Source organism: Ovis canadensis, chromosome 2 (assembly GCF_042477335.2).
Source record: "Ovis canadensis isolate MfBH-ARS-UI-01 breed Bighorn chromosome 2, ARS-UI_OviCan_v2, whole genome shotgun sequence".
In the NCBI taxonomy this organism is placed as follows: domain Eukaryota; kingdom Metazoa; phylum Chordata; class Mammalia; order Artiodactyla; family Bovidae; genus Ovis; species Ovis canadensis.
In genome coordinates, this window is record NC_091246.1 from 200,882,820 (window position 1) to 200,906,168 (window position 23,349).

Below are 23,349 nucleotides of genomic sequence, written 5' to 3' on the forward strand. Positions count from 1 at the left end.
ATAACACAAGAAGTTTTCTTCTAGTGTATACTTTAAAGAATCATTAACTCCAGATGATACATTTGTACAAGAATGTTCAAAACTATACTATTGGGCACAACTGATGTGACTTAGCATGCATGCATGCATAGGCCAAAAGGTAGAAACAAATATTATTCAACTGACAAATGGATAAACAAAATATATAGTATTTAATGTAATATTACTCAATAAGAAATAATATTACTGACTCTTACGACATGGTGAATCCTGAAAACATTACATTAAGTAAAAAAATCTAAACAGCAAAGACAAAATATTGTATGTTTCTGTTTATATGTAATATGTATAAAAGAGAAATTCATAAACACAAAAAGGCATATAGTAGTTATTAGTGGTTAGGGAGGAGTAGAAGTAACTATCTAATGTGTGTAGAGTTTTTATTTGGTATGATGAAATGTTTTGGAAATAGAAACTGTAGAATTTTAGAGTACCCTTCCCCATTAAAAAACAATTTGATAGATTTTTCAATTGTAATAATCCAATTCTTTTCTCAAAACTGCTACATTAAACTGTATGTTATATATCATACAGGCTATCTTATTTTTAACAAAGTTTCTGTGAATAGTTGGATCATCTAGCACATTGTCACATTAATTTTTTTATTTTAATTTAGCTGGAGATTTAGTAGCTCCATTTTTCATTCATCTTTATTAATTTCATTTGTTCTGACTATATATTCCTTTCTTTGTTGACCTTCGACACATGTAATTTCTTTTCTTAAATATAATCTGTGGGGTCTCATCATAATTCCTCAATATTGAACTATATTAAATGTGGTTATTGGGATAAAGTTGCATTTTAAATATTGTATATTCTGAATCATCAGTTTTGAAACTGAATTATAAAACAGTCATAATTAATATTTTATTTCCAATGCATATTGAGGGGTAAATGATAAAAAAGACATTTTTTTTACAAAGCCTAAATTAATTACTCATGTGGATAAAGATATAACCTTAAGAAAACAGTCACAGATGGAAAGAAAAATAAAATAGTCTCTAATATTAACACACAGACCTCTTTGTGTTTCTCTGAGAGCATATTCACTTACCTTATTAATTAATAAGTTTGCTATCTTGGAAATATATTTTTATATATATTACTGTCAACCTCGGAGAACATTCTGTGAACAGCTGAATGTACCTTCTGAAATTGCTGTATTATGGCAGTGTACAACATATTTTACTGCAATTTCTCTGAAGCAATTGCTATCATTATGGTGTAGTTAAGAAATAACAATTTTTCAATGAAGAGCATGATCTTAAACTAGTAAATATTGATATGTCTCTCTTTGGTGAACAAGTATGTGATTTATCTAATTAAGAAAGCTTTTTTTTTCATTACCACAACAGTTTCATGATCTGTATTCATATGTGGGAAAGTTTTCTTATATTAATACTTTCTTGGTTTTCTATCCTTTTTAAATAAAAGTTTAAATTTATTAAAAATGTAGGACAGTACAGGGATAGATTCTTTTTCTTTCCACTCTGAGCTACTTGAAAAATAATATATATAGATGTTGATATATTGTTTCATCTATATATTGTATGTATTTGGTCATTTAAACTATCATTTTAAGATTGCTCTCCTAATGGATAATTGTTCAGCCATTTGTTCTTTTAAACATATGCTTATAAGGATTGAAAGATTGAAGGTAATAAATTATGCTTTTAAAGGAGGTTTATATCTGATATACCTTCAAACATATATATTCAGGAAAATTATGGGTCCTTCAGTTATTCAAAATCTAACCCAAATTAAATTATGTTTAGAAAACAATAGGCTTTTTTTTAATTTTTATTTTTACTTTATTTTACTTTACAATACTGTATTGGTTTTGCCATACATTGACATGAATCCACCACAGGTGTACATGAGTTCCCAATAGGCTTTTAAAACCGATTTATTTTCATTGTATCATGGAAGGACAAAGGTTAATACCATTGTTTTCAGGCAAAACTGGATCAGGGTTTGAAAGTGATTATCTGAACCATCTTTGTTTTTCCCTCTACCAGCTCTTCTCTTTTATTGTCTTCATTCTTGAACACTCAAAAATTATCCTGTGAGAAAAAAGAAAAAACAAACAAACAAACAAACAATAAACAGAAGCAAGTTTCATATTATTTCAGTATCATAATCCCAGAATCCATAAGGTTTCTCTCATTGATTTTACCAGAATATTGTTTAGGAAGGGATTGTCTGATATCTTTTGTTTCATTCCCCCCAGTATATTGGTTTGTGAAGATAGTTAAGAGAAACCTGGTGGGCAGAGGTCTGTCATTAATATTTGAAGAAAGAATAAGGGTAAAATCATTGTAGAATATTGCTTGCTAAAAAATTAATATTATAAGAATATATACATACAGCTACAAACACGCACACACACACACTTACTGGTGAGTCCTATTGTTTTTTTCTCCATCATATACAAGATGATCTAGAATACATATACTAAAAGCCCTAAGAGAATTGAGGAAAGGAAATATGAATATGGATCATAATTTGATGTGTACTGAACTTTCATGTTCATTCCCTATAAAGAGTGCACACCTATTAATGGGGATCAAGAATCATTTTTAAAGTAATTATCAAAATTTCTTAGTATAGAGCCACAGAAACCAATTAGTATATTGGTGCATGGATCAACCCTTGAATCTACTCTTTAAAATCATATAACTTTGGATCTAGAAAAGGATATATACATCATTTAACCCAAACTACTTCAGATGAGAATGTTGATTTTTAGATAGGTAAATAATTATCCAAAGTCATACCAGAGAATATAAGCACTAACAGAACTGAAATCTTCTTAGTTTCTTTCTTTCTTTCCTTTTAATATTCATTTATTTATTTAGCTGTTCTGAGTCTTGTGACACATAGGATTTTGTGGCCCACGAAGTCTTAGTTAAGGCATATGAGATCCAGTTCCCTGACCAGGGATCAAACCCAGGGTCCCCTGCATTGGGACCATAGAGTCTTAACCACTGGATACCAATGAAGTCCCTAAAGTTCCTCCTAGTTTCTTTATTGAGGAAACTGGCATCAATACTTGTAGAAATTATATGATTTACCCTAAGAAGGAAATTATGCTGGTTTAAGGAATCAGGTACAGTCCTTATCTAAATGTGTATATTTCAGGCATGAACAAATACAGGTTGTTGCTCTGTCAACTGTTCTCTCTCTAGTTTCTTTGAGATTCAATCTTTTGCCCCAGAGATCTGCCAAAGGAAATGCTGGATGCTAATAGGTATGAAAAAAATCCTCCAATTGAGCAAAAGACAGCATAAGGAAATCATAAATGTTGCAGATATCAAAAGCAAAGCCAGATCAAGAACCAAATGACATTGATGTGGTTCAGACATGAGCAAAATTATAGCTCTATTTTATAAACAAAACTTTTACTCAACATCATGTATTATGCTCAGTCACTAAGCTTTGTCCAACTCTTTGCAATACCATGGACTGTAGTTCACCAGGTTCCTCTGTCCATGAGATTTCCTGAACAAAAATCCTGGAGTAGATTCCATTTTCTCCTCCAGGGAATCTTCTCGACCCAGGGATCAAACCTGCATTTTCTGCATCTCTTGCTTTGGCAGGAGGATTCTCTTCCAATGAGCCACCTGGAAAGCCCTATCCAACATCATACTTTTCAAAAATCTCATAGCTGACTTGCAAAATGTAGCCATATTTGTTTCCTTGCTTCTATCCCAAGTGTTTGTTTCTCATTCTAACCCTAGCCATGTAAACAGTTTGAAGTTCTGAAGAAAAATGAGTGCCTCGTCTGACATAAACAGATTAAAAGCAAGCAATAAAGCAAAATTCTAATAATAGTCCTTGCATATCCTAGATTATTTTTTTAAATAAGTGTGGTTTTATAAAGTAGTGGATTCACTTCTTCCTACAACTCCAAATAATGTCACTTTTGTCTTTACCTTAATGTAACCACTAAATAGGCATACATGTAGCATGAATAGTCAGTATAGGCAAAAATATCAATTTTAAATAGAGATCATACTTATGGATTGAAATTTGTATCTATATTAGCAAAATAATAGCATTGATGGCATGCTTACTAAAACTGAGGTTTTATATTAGATGTCTCACAGAAATAAATTCATTTAATTGTCATAATATATTAAAGATATATAGTTATTAATAGGCAGAAACAGTATTTGAGCATGATTGTTTAATTCAAGAGCCCAAACTGTAAGCCATTAGACTATAATTTATATAAAAACATAAGAACTATAGGGATAAATTACTGAAATTCTTAAGAACCAAAACAATGGAAAATGCATAAAAAAATAAAAAAATATGTAGCTAAGTGCATCATTCATGATATGTTATACTTTGAGTAAGTGCATAGATGAAATGCTTTAATTCATATATATTTGAATAAAATATGTATCAATAAAATTATGTCACATCAAATCTTTATAATCAAAATAACATGAGAAACAAGCAAAAAAGAGTACACATTAAATTAGGTTTATTGATTTGGACAGAATTTAAGATTATTAGAGATAATACTATTGATAAAATTACTAACATAAAATGTACTTTACTATTTTCAACTTATCTTGAGGAAAATAAATATAAAATATAAAGAAATTTTGGAATTTGAAATTCAGAAATTGTGTACTTAACTGCAAACATCAAAGATAATAAGTTTTCCAATTAAAAGAAGTTGCAGGATATAAAATCAACACACAGAAATCCCTTGCATTCCTATACACTAATAATGAGAAAGTAGAAAAAGAAATTAAGGAAACAATTCCATTCACCATTGCAACGAAAAGAATAAAATACTTAGGAATATATCTACCTAAAGAAACTAAAGACCTGTATATAGAAAACTATAAAACACTGATGAAAGAAATCAAAGAGGACACTAATAGATGGAGAAATATACCATGTTCATGGATCGGAAGAATCAATATAGTGAAAATGAGTATACTACCCAAAGCAATTTACGAATTCAATGCAATCCCTATCAAGCTACCAGCCACATTTTTCACAGAACTAGAACAAATAATTTCAAGATTTGTATGGAAATACAAAAAACCTCGAATAGCCAAAGCAATCTTGAGAAAGAAGAATGGAACTGGAGGAATCAACTTGCCTGACTTCAGGCTCTACTACAAAGCCACAGTCATCAAGACAGTATGGTACTGGCACAAAGACAGACATACAGATCAATGGAACAAAATAGAAAGCCCAGAGATAAATCCACACACATATGGACACCTTATCTTTGACAAAGGAGGCAAGAATATACAATGGAGTAAAGACAATCTCTTTAACAAGTGGTGCTGGGAAAACTGGTCAACCACTTGTAAAAGAATGAAACTAGATCACTTTCTAACACCGCACACAAAAATAAACTCAAAATGGATTAAAGATCTAAATGTAAGATCAGAAACTATAAAACTCCTAGAGGAGAACATAGGCAAAACACTCTCAGACATAAATCACAGCAGGATCCTCTATGATCCACCTCCCAGAATTCTGGAAATAAAAGCAAAAATAAACAAATGGGATCGAATTAAAATGAAAAGCTTCTGCACAACAAAGGAAACTATAAGCAAGGTGAAAAGACAGCCTTCTGAATGGGAGAAAATAATAGCAAATGAAGCAACTGACAAACAACTAATCTCAAAAGTACTCAAGCAACTTCTGCAGCTCAATTCCAGAAAAATAAACGACCCAATCAAAAAATGGGCCAAAGAACTAAATAGACATTTCTCCAAAGAAGACATACGGATGGCTAACAAACACATGAAAAGATGCTCAACATCACTCATTATTAGAGAAATGCAAATCAAAACCACAATGAGGTACCACTTCACACCAGTCAGAATGGCTGCGATCCAAAAATCTGCAAGCAATAAATGCTGGAGAGGGTGTGGAGAAAAGGGAACCCTCCTACACTGTTGGTGGGAATGCAAACTAGTACAGCCACTATGGAGAACGGTGTGGAGATTCCTTAAAAAATTGCAAATAGAACTACCTTATGACCCAGCAATCCCACTGCTGGGCATACACACCGAGGAAACCAGAATTGAAAGAGACACATGTACCCCAATGTTCATTGCAGCACTGTTTATAATAGCCAGGACATGGAAACAACCTAGATGTCCATCAGCAGATGAATGGATAAGAAAGCGGTGGTACATATACACAATGGAGTATTACTCAGCCGTTAAAAAGAATTCATTTGAATCAGTTCTGATGAGATGGATGAAACTGGAGCCGATTATACAGAGTGAAGTAAGCCAGAAAGAAAAACACCAATACAGTATACTAACACATATATATGGAATTTAGGAAGATGGCAATGACGACCCTGTATGCAAGACAGGGAAAGAGACACAGATGTGTATAACGGACTTTTGGACTCAGAGGGAGAGGGAGAGGGTGGGATGATTTGGGAGAATGACATTCTAACATGTATACTATCATGTGAATTGAATCGCCAGTCTATGTCTGACGCAGGATGCAGCATGCTTGGGGCTGGTGCATGGGGATGACCCAGAAAGTTGTTATGGGGAGGGAGGTGGGAGGGGGGTTCATGTTTGGGAATGCATGTAAGAATTAAAGATTTTAAAATTTAAAAAATAAAAAACTAAAATTAAAAAAAAATAAAAAATTTTAAAAAAAAATAAAAAAAATAAAAAAAAGAACATAAGCCAAAAAAAAAAATAAATAAAAAATAAAAGAATAAGACAAAACCAATACAATATTGTAAAGTAATTAACCTCCAATTAAATAAGTTTATATAAATAAAGAATAAGACATTAATTTCAATATATCAGAACTTCAAAGTTTTTAGAAATAACATAAAGTTCTCAGGCTCAAGAGAATAATTTGAAAACGATAATAAAATTATGACATCCAAAGTTCAAACTGCTTTTCACTTACTCATTCTTCTATCAACATTCTGACTCATGAGATATTTAGTAACCAGGAATAATAGTGAGTCATTCCCTTCTGTCAGAATAGTTTCTATTAGTTACATTGAAATTCCAAAAGTGGTAGAAAAGTCTTGAAAGTATACAGTGAAGCACTCTAAATTACTTACATAAATCTTTCTAGAGATATTAAAGAAACATTCAATTAATTTGAGTGAACAACCTAATCAATTCCTTTATCTGTCAATAACGGGTTTCTAAAAAGCTCGAAAGTAGATATAGAAAGCAGAAGACTTCAGAACTTGTCTTGAGGGGAATAGTTGATGCATACTACTGATTTAAAAATTAAATTACTATTATTTTCAATTCTTGACTATCTTACTGCCCCACGTCTCAGTCTATGCTCTCCTTAATGTCATTTTATGTTTTCATCTATCTCATTCTTGGGGCAGATTTCTATGTGGTTTTTCAGTCTATGTCATGTCCGACCTTTTGCAACCCCATGGACTACAGCACACTATGCTTCCCTGTCCTTCATTATCTTTCAGTGTTTGCTCAAACTCATGTCCATTAAGTTGGTGATGCCATCCAGATTTCTCTGTTTCCAGATTTCTATGTATCGTCACAATTCTTTATCATTCTTGTGACTGCAAACACTAAATCCTATCTATAGTCTCATTTGACTTTTTAAGCTTACAAACGAGATGAGCTTTGGCTTCTCTTCCCCACTCTCAACTTCCAAACTTCAGACTTGTTATAAAGTTTCATTGTCTGTCCATACATTGCCCTTGAAAACAATGTCCTTCCTTTGTCTTTACTGTCTGAGTTTAGGATCTTACTGACAGTTGTCAGAAGTGCTACCCAAATCGACTCCTGGGTTTAACTGACCTCTAGTATATTCAGGAAATACGATATACTTTAATTAAATCAGCTGTGCTTATATTACAACCTCCTAACCAAACTCTTATGTTTTCCCTTATATAATTATTAGTATGTATTTAGAATTCTCTGCAATCTAAGATTTGCCAAATTTACTCCTTCTCATATCCTGAAAATATAGTCTATATTTCAAATACTCAATATTCCTACAATTAGATTTGTGGAAGATCCCCTGGAGAAGAAAATGGCAACCCACTCCAGTATTCTTGCCTGGAGAATCCCATGGACAGAGGAGCCTGCTGGCCTACAGTCCATGGGGTTGCAAAGAGTCAGACACGACTGAGTGACTACACTTACTTACTTACTTACTTACTTATTTATACCCATGCCCAAGTTGTTTTCCCCACATAGAATGTTCCTTATTTTGCAGGATGTATGGGAGGTATATCTTTTGTTTGTTTGGTTTGGTTTGGCTTTTTAAATTTATTTTCTACTGAAGGATAATTGCTTTACAGAATTTCATTGTTTTCTGTCGAGTCTCAACATGAATTAGTCATAGGCCATACATATAACTCCTCCCTTTTGAACCTCCCTCCATCTCCCTCTCCATCCCACCCCTCTAGGTTGATACACAGCCCCTGTTTGAGTTTCCTGAGCCATACAGCAAATTCCCATCGGCTACCTATTTTACATATGGTAATGTAAGTTTCCAGGTAACTCTTTCCATACATCTCACCCTCTCCACTCCTCTCTACATGCCCATAAGTCTATTCTCTATGTCTCTTTCCTCATTGCTGCCCTGTAAATAAATTCTTCAGTATCATTTTTCTATATTCAATATATATGTGTTAGAATACAACATTTATCTTTCTCTTTCTGACTCACTTCACTCCGTATAATAGGTTCTAGGTTCATCCATCTCATCAGAACTGACTCAAATGCATTCCTTTTTATGGGTGAGTAATATCCCATTGTGTATATGTCCCACACTTCTTTATCCATTCATCTGTCGATGAACATCTAGGTTGTTTCCATATTCTAGCTATTGTAAATAGTGCTGCAATGAACAATGAGATGTATGTGCCTTTTTTAACCCTGGTTTCCTCAGGGTATATGTCTAGGAGTGGAACTGCTGGGTCATTTGGTGGTTTTATTCCTAGTTTTTAAAATAATCTCCATACTGTCTTCCATAGTGGCTGTATCTATTTACATTCCAACCAACAGTTCAAGAGCATTCCCTTTTCTCCACACCCTCTCCAGCATTTATTGTTTGTAAACTTTTTGATGATGCCCATTCTGACTGGTGTGAGGTGGTATCTCATTGTAGTTTTGATTTACATTTCTCAAATAATGAGTGATGTTGAGCATCTTACCATGTGTTTGGTAGCATCTGTATGTCTTCTTTTGTAAAATGTCTGTTTAGGTCTTTTCCTCACTTTTTGATTGGGTTGTTTGTTTTTCTAGCATTGAGTTGTATTAAGTTCAGTTCAGTTCAGTCGCTCAGTCGTATACAACTCTTGTGACCCCATGAATAGCAGCACGCCAAGCCTCCCTGTCCATCACCAACTCCCGGAGTTCACTCAGACTCACGTCCATTGAGTCAGTGATGCCATCCAGCCATCTCATCCTCTGTGGTGTTAGAGAAGACTCTTGAGTTGTATTACCTGCTTGTATATAGTGAAGTTTAATCCTTTGTCTGTTGTTCCATTTCTTATTATTTTCTCCCATTCTGAGGGTTGTCTTTTCACCTTGCTTATAGTTTCCTTTGCTGTGCAAAAGCTTTTAAGTTTAATAAGGTCCCACATGTTTCCTTTTGTTTTCATTTCCATTACTTGAGAGTCCCTCGGACTGCAAGGAGATCCAACCAGTCCATTCTAAAGGAGATCAACCCTGGGATTTCTTTGGAAGGAATGATGCTAAAGCTGAAACTCCCGTACTTTGGCCACCTCATATGAAGAGTTGTCTCATTGGAAAAGACTCTGATGCTGGAAGGGTTTAGGGGCAGGAGAAGAAGGGGACGACCAAGGATGAGATGGCTGGATGGCATCATGGACTCGATGGACGCGAGTCTGAGTGAACTCCGGGAGTTGGTGATGGACAGGGAGGCCTGGCATGCTGCAATTCATGGGGTCGCAAAGAGTCAGACATGACTGAGCAACTGAACTGAACTGAACTGAACTGAGGAGGTGCGTTATAGAGGATCTTGCTTTGATTTATGTCATCAAGTGTTCTGCCTATGTTTTCCTCTAAGAATTTAATAGTTTCTGGTTGACATTTAGGGATTTAATCCATTTTGAGTTTATCTTTGTGTATGGTGTTAGGAAGTGTTCTAATTTCATTCTTTTACATGTAGCTGTCCAATTTTCCCAGAACCATTTATTGAAGTGGCTGTCTTTGCCCTATTGTATATTCTTTGTCAAAAATAAGGTACCCATAGGTGCATAGGTCTATTTCTGGGATTTCTATCTTGTTCCATTGGTCTATATTTCTGTTTTTGTGCCGGTACCATACTGTCTTGATGACTGTAGCTTTGTAGTATAATCTGAAGTCAGGAGGTTGATTCCTGCACCTCCATTCTTGTTTCTCAAGACAGCTTTGGCTCTTCAGGGTCTTTTGTGTTTCCATATGAATTGTGAATTGTTTTGTTCTAGTCCTGTGGAAAATGCCATTGGTAATTTGATAGGGATCACATTGAATCTGTAGATTGCATTTGGTAGTATATTCATTTTCACAGTATTGATTCTTCCTACCCAGAAACATGGAATATCTTTCCATCTGTTTATGTCATCTTTGACTTCTTTCATCACTGTCTAATTTTTTGTGTACAGTACTTTTGTATCCTTAGGTAAGTTTATTCCCAGATATTCAATTATTTTTGTTGCAGTGGTGAATGGGATTGATTCCTTCATCTCTCTTTCTGATTTTTCATTGTTAGTATATATAAATACAAGTGATTTCTCTGTATTGATTTTGTATCCTGCAACCTTGCTAAATTCACTTATTAGCTCTAGTAATTTTCTGATATTATCTTTAGGGTTTTCTATGTACAGTATCATGTCATCTGCAAATAGTGAGAGCTTTACTTCTTCTTTTTGGATCTGGATTCCTTTTATCTCTTTTTCTTCTCTCATTTCTGTAGCTAGGACTTCCAGAACTAAGTTGAATAATAGTGGAGAAAGTGGACGCCCTTGTCTTGTTCCTGATCTTAGGGGGAATGCTTTCACTTTTTCACCACTGAGAATAATGTTTGCTGTAGGCTTATCATATATGGCCTTTTACTACCTAGGTTCCTCCTATGCCCATTTTTTGATAAATGGGTGCTGAATTTTGTCAAAGGCCTTTTCTTCATAGATTGAAATATCATATGGCTTTTATCTTTCAATTTGTTAATAAGGTGTATCACAGTGATTGATTTGCAAATATTGAAGAATCCTTGCATTCCTGGAATAAACCCAACTTTATCATGGGTAAAGAGCTTTTTGATGTGTTGTTGAATTCTGTTTGCTAAAATTTTATTGAGGATTTCTGCATCTATGTTCATCAGTGATAATGGCTGGTAGTTTTCTTTTTTTGTATTGTCTTTATCTGATTTTGGTATCAGGGTTATGGTGGCCTCATATAATGAGTTTTGAAGTTTTCCTCTGAAATTTTTTGAAAGAGTTTTAGAAGGATAGGCATTAGCTTTTCTCTAAATGTTTGCTAGAATTCTCCTGTGAAGCCATCTGGTCCTAGGCTTTTGTTTTTTGGGAGATTTTTTATCACAACTTCAATTTCAGTGCTTGTAATAGGGTTTTCCATAATTTATATTTCTTCCTTGTTCAGCCTTGGAAGATTGAACTTTTCTAAGAACCTGTCCACTTGTCCATTTCTTCCAGGTTACCCAATTTATTGTTATATAGTTGTTCATAATAGTCTCTTATAATCCTCTTCACTTCTGCATTGTCTATTGTAACCTCTCCATTTTCATTTCCAATTTTGCTGATTTTATTCTTCTCTCTCTCTCTTTTTTTTTTCTTGATAAGTCTGGCCAAAGATTTATCAGATTTGTTTATCTTCTCAAAGAACCAGCTTTTAGATTTATTAATCTTTACTATTTTTTCTTTAATTCCTCTTTTCATTTATTTCTGCTCATATCTTTATGATATCTTTACTTCTACTAATTTTTTAATTATTATTATTCCAGTTAAGTGTAAAGTTAGGTTGTCTATTCGATGTTTTCCTTGTTTTTGAGGTAAGATTGTATTATTTTAAACTTACCTCTTAGGACTGCTTTTGCTGCATCCCATAGGTTTTGAGTTATCGTGTTTTCATAGTCACTCATTTATAGAAATTTTTTGATTTCTCTTTTGATTTCTTCAGTATCCTATTGGTTATTTAGAAATGCGCTGTTTAATCTCAATGTGTTTGTGTTTCTTACAGCTTTTTTTTTTCTCTTATAATTGATATCTAGTCTCATAGCATTATGGTCAGAGAAGATGTTTGACATAATTTCAATTTTCTTAACTTTACTGAGGTTTTATTTGTGGCTCAAGATGTGGTCTATCCTGAAGAATATTCTATGTACAGTTGAGAAGAAGATGTGCTCTTCATTTGGATGGTATGTCCTGAAGATATCAGTGAGATCCATCTTATCTAATGTATCATTTAAGACTTTGTGTTTCCTTATTAATTTTCTGTTTTGGTGATCTGTCCATTGCTGGCAGTGGGGTGTTAAAGTGCCCTACTATTATTGTGTTTCTGTCAATTTCTCTTTTTATGTTTGTTAGTGTTTATCTTATGTACTGAGGCGCTCCTATGTTGGGTGTATATATATTTACAATTGTTATGTCTTTCTCTTGGATTGATCCCTTGATCATTATATAGTGTCCTTCCTTATCTCTTGTAATCTTCTTTATTTTAAGGTCCATTTTGTCTAGTATGAGGATTGCTTCTCCAGCTTTCTTTTGTTTTCTATTTGGATGGACTATATTTTTCCATCCTCTCACTTTCAGTGTGAGGTGTCTTTAGGTCTGAAGTACGTTTTCTTGTAGACAGCATTTATATCGGTCTTGTGTTTGTATGGACTTCCCCGGTGGCTCAGAGGTTAAAGCCTCTGCCTGCAATGCGGGAGACCTGGGTTCAATCCCTGGGTCAGGAAGATCCCCTGGCGAAGAAAATGGCAACCCACTCCAGTATTCTTGCCTGGAGAATCCCATGGACGGAGGAGCCTGGTGGGTTATAGTCTGTGGGATCACAAAGAGTTGGACACGACTGAGCGACTTCACTTTCACTTGTGTTTGTATCCATTCAGCTGGTCTGTGTCTTTTGATTAGAGCATTTAACCCATTTATATTTAAATTAATCATTGATATACATATGTTCTTATTGCCATTTTATTGTTTGGGGTTGATTTTGTAGATATTTTTACTTATCTTATATTTCCTGACTATATAAGTCCCTTTAACATTTGTTGTAGAGCTGGTTTGGTGGTACTGAATTCTCTTAACTTTTGCTTGTCTGAGAAGCTTTTGATTTCTCCTAAATTTTGAATGAGATTCTTGCCAGGTACAGTAATCTTGGTTGTAGATTTTTCCCTTTCAGTACTTTAAATATATCCTGTTATTGCCTTCTGGCCTGCAGATTTTTTGCTGAAAGATCAGCTATTAAACATATGGGGTTTCCTTTATATGTTACTTGTTACTTTTCCCTTGCTGCTTTTAATTTTTTTTTTTTTCTGTGTGTTTTTATTCTTTGTTAGTGGAGAAGGCAATGGAAAACCATTCCACTGCTCTTGCCTGGAAAATCCCATGGCCAGAGGAGCCTGGTGGGCTGCAGTCCATGGGGTCACTAAGAGCTGGACGAGATTGAGCGACTTCACTTTCACTTTTCACTTTCATGTATTGGAAAAGGAAATGGCAACCAACTCCAGTGTTCTTGCCTGGAGAATCCCAGGGACAGGGGAGCCTGGTGGGCTACTGTCTATGGGGTCGCACAGAGTTGAATACAACTGAAGCTACTTAGCAGCAGCAGCAGCAGCAGCAGCAGCAGCAGTCTTTGTTAGTTTGATTATTGTGTGTCCTGACATGTTTCTCCTTGAGTTTATCCTGTATGGGACTCTTTGTGCCTCTATGATTTGATTGACTATTTACTTTTCCATGTTGGGGAAATTTTCAACTATAATCTCTTCAAAAATTTCCTCATATATTTTCTTTTCTCAGACCCCTATAATTCTAATGTTGGTATATTTCATATTGTCCCAGAGGTCTCTGAGACTATCCTCAGTTCCTTTCATTCTTTTTAATTTATTCTGCTCTTCAGAAGTTATTTCCACCATTTTATCTTCCAGCTCACTGATTCGTTCTTCTGCTTCTGATATTCTGCTATTGATTCCTTTCAGAGTATTTTTAATTTAATAATTGTGTTATTTGTCTCTGCATGTTTATTAATTAATTCTTCTAGGTCTTTGTTAATTGATTCTTGTTAAATCATTTTCTCCATTTTGTTTTCAAGGTTTTGGATCATCTTTACTATCATTATTCTGAATTCTTTTTCAGGTAGTTTGTCTATTTCCTCTTCATTTATTTGGACTTCTGTGTTTCTAGTTTGTTCCTTCATTTGTGTAGTATTTTGCTGCCTTTCCTTTTCTTTTTTTTTAACTTGTTGTGTTTGAGGTCTCCTTTTCCCAGGATTCACAGTTGACTTCTTTCTTCCTTCTTGTTTATGCCCTCCTAAGGTTGGTCCAGAGGTTTGTGTAAGCTTCTTGTAGGCTGAGATTTGTGCTGAATTTCTGTTTGTTTGTTTGTTTTTCCTCTCTTGGGTATGGGTGAGTGAGGTGGTAATGTTCTCTGCTGATGATTGTGTTTGTATTTTTGTTTGTTTGTTATTTAGATGAGGTGTCCTGCACAGGTTGCTATTGGTGATTCGGTGATGCCAGGTCTTGTATTCCAGTGGTTTTCTCTGTGTGACTTCTCATTATAGGATGCACCCTAAGGTTGATTCTCTAGTAATCTAGGGTGTTGGAGCCAGTGCTCCCATTCCGAAGGCTCAAGGCTTGATCACTGGTCAGGAATAAAGATTTCACAAATGGTTTGTTATGACATTAAGTGAGATTAAAATAAATATTCAAAAATGAGAAACCAAAGATGAACCCCAGACAAATGGAAGATGCAAAATCAGGCAAATAATGATTAAAATGAAGGATTATACACATACATATACATCCATAGGAAACGTCACAATCCAACAAAAATAAAGTAAAATAGATTGACCAGGAAAACAAAGGGAACCAAAAATTATGTCTCAGTTCAGTCAGTTCAGTTCAGTCACTCAGTCATGTCTGACTCTTTGAGACCCCATGAACTGCAGCATGCCAGGCCTCCCTGTCCATCACCAACTCCCGGAGTTCACTCAAACTCATGTCCATCGAGGCAGTGATGCCATCCAGACATCTCACCCTCTGTTGTCCCCTTCTCCTCCTGCCCCCAATACCTCCCAGCATCAGAGTCTTCTCCAATGAGACAACTCTTCATATGAGGTGGCCAAAGTACGGGAGTTTCAGCTTTATCATCATTCCTTCCAAAGAACACCCAGGGCTGATCTCCTTTAGAATGGATTAGTTGGATCTCCTTGCAGTCCAAGGAACTTTGAAGAGTCATCTCCAATACCACAGTTCAAAAGCACCAATTCTTCGGTGCTCAGCTTTCTTCACAATTCAACTCTCACATCCATACATGACCAGTGGAAAAACCGTAGCCTTGACTAGACAGGTCTTTGTTGGCAAAGTAATGTCTCTGTTTTTGAATAAGCTATCTAGGTTGATTATAACTTTCCTTCCAAAGAGTAAGCATCTTTTAATTTAATGGCTGCAATCATCATCTGCAGTGATTTTGGAGCACAAAAAAATAAAGTCTGACACTGTTTCCTCATCCTCATATGAAGTGATGGGACCAGATGCCATGATCTTTGCTTCCTGAATGTTGAGCTTTAAGCCAACATTATCACTCTCCTCTTTCACTTTCATCAAGAAGCTTTTTAGTTCTTCTTCACTTTCTGCCATAAGGGTGGTGTCATCTGCATATCTGAGGTTATTGATATTTCTTCCAGCAAACTTGATTCCAGATTGTGTTTCTTCCAGTCCAGCGTTTCTCATGATGTACTCTGCATAGAAGTTAAATAAACAGGGTGACAATATACAGCCTGACGTACTCCTTTTCCTATTTGGAACCAATCTGTTGTTCCATATCCGGTTCTAACTGTTGCTTCCTGACCTGCATATAGGTTTCTTAAGAGGCAGGTCAGGTGGTCTTCTATTCCCATCTCTTTCAGAATTTTCCACAGTTTACTGTGATCCACACAGTCAAAGGTTTTGGCATAGTCAATGAAGCAGAAATAGATGTTTTTCTGGAACTCTCTTTCTTTTTTGATGGTCTAGCAGATGTTGGCAATTTGATCTCTTGTTCCTCTGCTTTTTTTTAAACCAGCTTGAACATCTGGAAGTTCGCGGTTCACATATTGCTGAATCCTGGCTTAGAGAATTTTGAACATTATTTTATTACCCTGTGAGATGAGTGCAATTGTGTGGTAGTTTGACCATTCTTTGGCATTGCCTTTCTTTGGAATTGGGATGAAAACTGACCTTTTCCAGTCCTGTGGCCACTGCTGAGTTGTCCAAATTTGCTGGCATATTTCGTGCAGCACTTTCACAACATCATCTTTCAGGATTTGAAATAGCTCAACTGGAATTCCATCACCTCCTCTAGCTTTGTTTGTAGTGATGCTTTCTAAGGCCCACTTGACTTCACATTCCAGGATGTCTGGCTCTAGGTGAGTGATCACACAATAGTGATTATCTTGGTCATGAAGATCTTTTTGTACAGTTCTTTGGTGTATTCTTGCCACCTCTTCTTAATATCTTCTGCTTCTGTTAGATCCATACCATTTATGTCCTTTACTGAGCCCATCTTTGCATGAAATGTTTCCTTGGTATCTCCAATTTTCTTGAGGAGATTGCCAGTCTTTCCCATTTTGTTGTTTTCCTCTATTTCTTTGCTTTGATCGCTGAGGAAGGCTTTCTTATGTCTCCTTGTTATTCTTTGGAACTCTGCATTCAGATGCTTATATCTTTCCTTTTCTCATTTGCTTTTTGATTCTCTTCTTTTCACAGGTAATGTTATGTCTTCCAGAACTAAACTAATTAAAGCATAAACCAGAAAACAAAACTAAAGCAAAGTGCCAATTGGGGAATAAAGCAATGAAAACAAAACTAACAAATATATTGAGAGGAAAGGAGAAAAAGAAAGAATAGATTAGCAAAGTTAAATAGATGTAGATGAAGAAGATTTATATACATTAAAGATTAACTGCAAGGGGAAAAGAGTAATAGGAAAGACAAAGGAATAAATGTAGAAAAAATAAAATAGGCTTAAAAATTTAAAAATTACAAAAAATAGAAAATTATATAAAAAATTATAAAAAGGAGGAAGAAAAAAAAGAAAAAGAAAAAAAGGAAAATTCTACCGAACTGCAAAGGCCCAAAGTAGAGGCACACATTATAGCGACATTAAAAAGTGTGAGTGAATATACACATATACATATAGACCCATAAGCAAAATCAAAGCAGTCCAATAAAATAAAGTGCAATAGATTGACCCAGAAAACAAAGGGAACCAAAAATATGTCTACCAGAACAAAAGTAACTAAAACACAAACTGGAAAACAAAACTAAAGCAAGGTGCCAAGTGAGGAATAAAGCAATGAAATTAAAAATAACAAATATGTTGAGGCTAAAGGAAAGAAAGAAAAGAAAGAAAGAATAGATATGCGAAGTTAAATAGAGGTAGATAAAGATGATTTTTATATATTAAAGATTAACTTCAAGGGGTAAAGAACAGTAGGAAAAGCAAACAAAGGAATAAATGTAGGATAAATAGTAGTAAGTTTAAAAATTAAAATTAAAGAGAAAAGAAAAAAAGAAAAAAAAAAAAAAGCTCCCTAGAACTAAAAAAGCCCAACATAGAGGCAGAGATTTATATCAACAATAAATAATGTGACTGAGGAAAAAAAAAAGAAGAAAAATCTCAAAACCTCATTAGATTTCTTAGTGCCAAAAAGATTGACGACTACAACAGAGGGGGGAAAAGGAAAAAAAAAATCCAAAAGAATCTACAGAATAAGTCAAGACATAAGAATAATAATTTTTTTCTAGAGTCACTGGTGAGGGCCAGGTGTGGGGCTGGTTCAGTTCCTTGAGTCACAGGGGTTTTGGCAGTACCAGGTACTCAGGGGAGTTGGCAGCTAGGGCAGCAGGATACGGTGCCCTAGACGGGTCGGACATGACTGAACTGAATTGAGAAGGGTATGTCAACCAGTATTGGCAAATATGCTCCAGTATTTATGCTGGAAGAACCCCCTTCCTGACAGAGAAGCCTGGCAGGCCACAGTCCACATGGATGCAAAGAGTTAGACACTACCAAAGCGACCCTGCGTGCACAGGTGCAAGACTTTTTTGCCTATGGTGGCTCTGCCCCAGTGAGAGTTGAATGTGATGGTGGCATAGCTGCTTGGCTTGCAGGGGCCCTGGCTGTACCAAGTGTGCAGAGACATGGACTGCCTCCACCACAGGAGTTATGGCCCTATCAGAGTCTTTTTTCCGGCCTCTTTTAGCTGGTGATCAAAAGGCCTCTTTGGCCAGTCTTTCTCCATAGCTCCTCCCGTTCAGACACTTATAGGGCTTCCTTGCCTGGGGTCCTTCTCTGTTGTTTGGTGCATCAGGCACATAGAGGGGGCCCCCTGGCTGAAGTCCTACTCTGTAGATTAGCACATCATGCACTTAAAGGGGCACCCTGGGTGGGGTTCTACTCTGTGGGTCAGTGCCTTAAGCATTTGATGGGCCAGCCTCTCTATTGTTCAGCTGCCAATGCTGGTGTGTAGGGGGGAAAATAAGCTATGGTGATGGCTCCACCCACTACGTGTGACTCAGCAGTATTCCCTTGTTCCCATGACTGTCCCGCTTTCCTCCATAGGCATTTCTCACCATAATCTCCTCCCTTACCTGCCCTCCATCTGTCTCTCTGCAGTCAACAGCAGCCCTCACCTGGGGATTGCTCTACAATCCCTAAACTCCAGCTCTCAGCCACTGCACCATCTGGGGGTGTATGGCTATGACAAGGACTGTCTGATTCTATTTGGCTACCACAGATTAGCTGTTTAACTCTCAGCCTTAAATGTTTCTCCTCTGACTCAGACTATTGTCACAATGTGGGGATCGGACCCCTGCTTCATTTCCCTCACCTGCTGAGGTTAGGTCCATTCATACTAACACTCCCATTTTTTCTCCCTAGTTCCTTCATCCTACCAATTTTTGCATGGGTCTATATATTATTTTCTGCTGTTCAGGTACTCCTGTCTGCGCTCAGCTGGTGTTCTGCTTGCCTTTCTGTGTCTGAAGGTGTATTCCTGATGTATCTTTGGAGAGAGAGGTACTCCACATCCACCTACTCCTCTGCCATCTTGTTTTCTGCCTTTTATTTCTTCAGTTCACTTCAGATACTCAGTCGTGTCCAACTATTTGTGAGCCCATGAACCGCAGCATGCCAGGGCTCCCTGTCCATCACTAACTTCCATAGTTCACTCAAATTCATGTCCATTGAGTTGGTGATGCCATCCAACCATCTCATCCTCTGTAGACCCCTTCTCCTCCTGTCCTCAATCTCTCCTAGAATCAGGGTCTTTTCCAATGAGTCAGCTCTTCAGATCAGGTGGCCAAAGAATTGGAGTTTCAGCTTCAACATCAGTCCTCCCAGTGAACACCCAAGACATCTCCTTTAGGATGGACTAGTAGTTGTATCTCCTTGCAGTCCAAGGAACTCTCAAGAGTCTTCTCCAACACCACACTTCAAAAGCATCAACTTCTGGCACTCAACTTTCTTTATAGTCCAGCTCTCACATCCATATATAACTACTGGAAAAGCCATAACCTTGAATAGATGGACCTTTGTTGGCAAAGTAATGTCTTTGCTTTTTAATATGCTGTCTAGGTTGGTCACAACTTTCCTTCCAAGGTGTAAGCATCTTTTAATTTCATGGCTGCAGTCACCATCTGTAGGGATTTTGGAGCCCCCCAAAATAAAGTCAGCCACTGTTTCCACTGTTTCTGCATCTATTTCCCATGAAGTGATGGGCTCAAATGCCATGATCTTAGTTTTCTGAATGTTGGGCTTTAAGCCAACTTTTTCACTCTCCTCATTCTGTTTCATTAAGAGGCTCTTTAGTTCTTTGCTTTCTGCCATAAGGGTGGTGTCACCTGCATATCTGAGGTTATTGATATTTCTCCTGGCAATCTTGATTCCAGCTTGTGCTTCTTCCAGCCCAGTGTTTCTCATGATGTACTCTGCATATAAGTTAAATATATGCCTTTATTTATTAATTAAATGTTATTTCAATCATGGTGTCTTTTGAAGCCTTAGGTCAGAATGAATCAATATAAGTCTGGCTTATTCTTCTTTGAGTTCGTATTTCCTTCTGGTTTGGTAAAGTAAGTACAGCATGTATTAAAATATGAAGTATAAATTGATATAAAAATAAGTTAACATTAGTTATTTGTTACTCAAATAATCAACTCAGGATGGAATACAGTTTTCTATTCATTCTCATCAAAGTTATTTTTCATAGACAAACCATTGTTAAACTCACCTATTAAGGATACTTACCTACACAGCTAATATTTTTAGATCATATTCTACTTGTTCTTTTTTCAAAAATGACATTAGCTTTAAAAAATGAAGTTAAAATGGAAAATACGTATTGATAAAAAGGGCCTTATTTTTTGAATTCTACCATTAATTAACTACAGTTTTTACTTTGCAAACATTATCTAGATATCTATTTGTTTTCATGTAAACCCGCACATTTAAAAGATATTTCACCTATATTACTAATAGTTTATTTATGACACAATATAGCTATTTTGTAGCTACTTTGGATAACCCTGAACAAGTTATCAACAACTACTAAATTAAGACTCCCTAGATATTAAAGTGATTTTCAATTTTAAAGCATTATAAATAAGGTAGCCATGGAAATTATAAAACAGATACTTTTGAAAGTAAAAATGGTGTGTATTCATACTGATTTTAATCATGAACAACATTATAATGAATAACATAGTACACATATTTTTAATGTAAGCCATACCTATTTTTATTGTGGCTTCCTAAACTTTGAATTGCTGTGTCAGAGTATAAATACTTTCTATGTCTTCAAACTGCATGTCCCTCAGAAGGAGTGTCAGTATGATATATTCTGTTACCAGCAATAGAAGACAGTAAATATTGCCAGTACTCTCAACAGGCTAGGGGTAGTTTTCTATAATGTTCTGATTTTTAGAAAGGGATTATGTCATAAGGTAAATTTTATTTTTATTTTTTGAATTCTAGTCAGGCACTATATCCTTTTATATATTATATTGATCATTTTTATTTCTTCTGGAAATTTTTAAAAGCCTAGGAATGCCATTATTTGGTTTTTGTGTAATTTTTTATTTTGTTTTGTTTTATGGGTGATTTCTGGCTTCATGAATGCTTGAAGACTATTGAGAGCTACTGAACTACTGTAGAGTAAAATAATCACAGGCTAATGTAATTTGAGATTACTTTCATCATTACCTGAGGTTGGAAATATAAAAAATATTCAAATTCTTGAAAATATAACATTTAAAAATTTACTAATGAATGGATGGTACAGTAATTAACAGTTATAAGACAAATATTGGATAATGAAGACATTTACTTTTAAATTTAGATAGTTTATATAAAAATAGTAAGTATGTTAACAAAACTTTTTTTGTACATGTTATATATGGTCAGATTGATTCATTTGGTATTTTATATATAAGAATATATGCTGATACAATTTTGAGTCAGGTTAGAGTGGTTGCATTTGTAAAGAACATTGGTTGATTTACCTTATAATATTTTCTTTTTTGCAATTTTTGTAAGAACATGATTCAGGAAGTCATCTGCCTTCTGATAAATAAGAATAGAACAGAAAATGTCAAATTCGTGACTATAAATGAGTACCAAGCTGTTCCCTAAAGGACAATTGAATTATTACCAAAAATTATTTGTATATAATATTAAATGAATAGATTGTAGAAAAGAAGCATTTTAACCTGCAAAATTGAGCTACATTATTGATAGGAATATCTGTAAGGAACAATCAGAGAGACAAATCAGCTAAAACTTCTCATTGCATCAGTGGCTAAACTCTAATGTTTACTGTGCCTCATGTATGATATGGATGTCAAAATCAATGGTGAATCAATTAATTGTAATTAGGCTTTTACATATTTACATTTTTAGTATTTGACCTAAATATTATCAAGAGACTAACAATCTATCTTAAGCAATCCATTTGCTCTATAATTAGATTAATAGTGAGATTCTATAGTCAAATCAGGTTAAATACTTAGAACACTTTTTTTTTTTAATGTAACTGAATTATTGTGCAAATCATCGGGATAACTACTAATCATTGGGAGACAGATATCTACATAAATGTCAAATAAACCATATAATTTTTCTAGCTGAATATGTAATATAGAGAAGCTGACTATTTTAAATTGAACTACCTTAATTATTAGATTTGTTACCCGTGCCTTTGAAAAATTCAAAAATAAAGGCAAAGATAAATATCCCTAAATTTTTTGTGACTGATGAACACTGTCCCAAAATATTCTGAGAGGTAATGGAAAAAATATTATCATGGAATATCACATTTTGTTCACCATTGCATTTGTTACAAAATATCTTGCTCATGGACAAGAAAATCAAGTTTGGTACCTAGATTTATAGCTTTATGCACGACTGCTAAGTCATTTCAGTTGTGTCCAGTTCTCTGAGACCCTGTAAACTGTGGCTTGTCAGGCTCCTCTGTCCATGGTGTTCTCCAGGGAAGAATATTGGACTGGGTTGCCATGCCCTCCACCAAAGAATCTCAAACCCCAGTCTCTTATGTTTCCTCCATTGTCAATCAGGTTCTTAACCACTAGCGCCATCTGGGAAGCCATAGACTTTATATAAGTTAATACATCAGTCAGTTCAGTCAGTTAAGTCGCTCAGTCTTGTCAGATTCTTTGCGACGTCATGAATTGCAGCCCACCAGGCCTCCCTGTCCATCACCAACTAGCACAGTTCACTCAAACTCACATCCATCCAGTCAGTAATGCCATCCAGCCATCTCATCCTCTGTCGTCCCCTTCTCCTCCTGACTCCAATCCCTCCCAGCATCAGAGTCTTTTCCAGTGAGTCAACTCTTCGCATGAGGTGGCCAAAGTATTGGAGTTTCAGCTTTATCATCAGTCCTTCTAAAGAACACCCAGGGCTGATCTCCTTCAGAATGGACTGGTTGGATCTCCTTGCAGTCTAAGGGACTCTCAAGAGTCTTCTCCAACATCACAGTTCAAAAGCATCACTTCTTCAGCACTCAGCTTTCTTCACAGTCCAACTCTCACATCCACACATGACTACTGGAAAAATCAAAG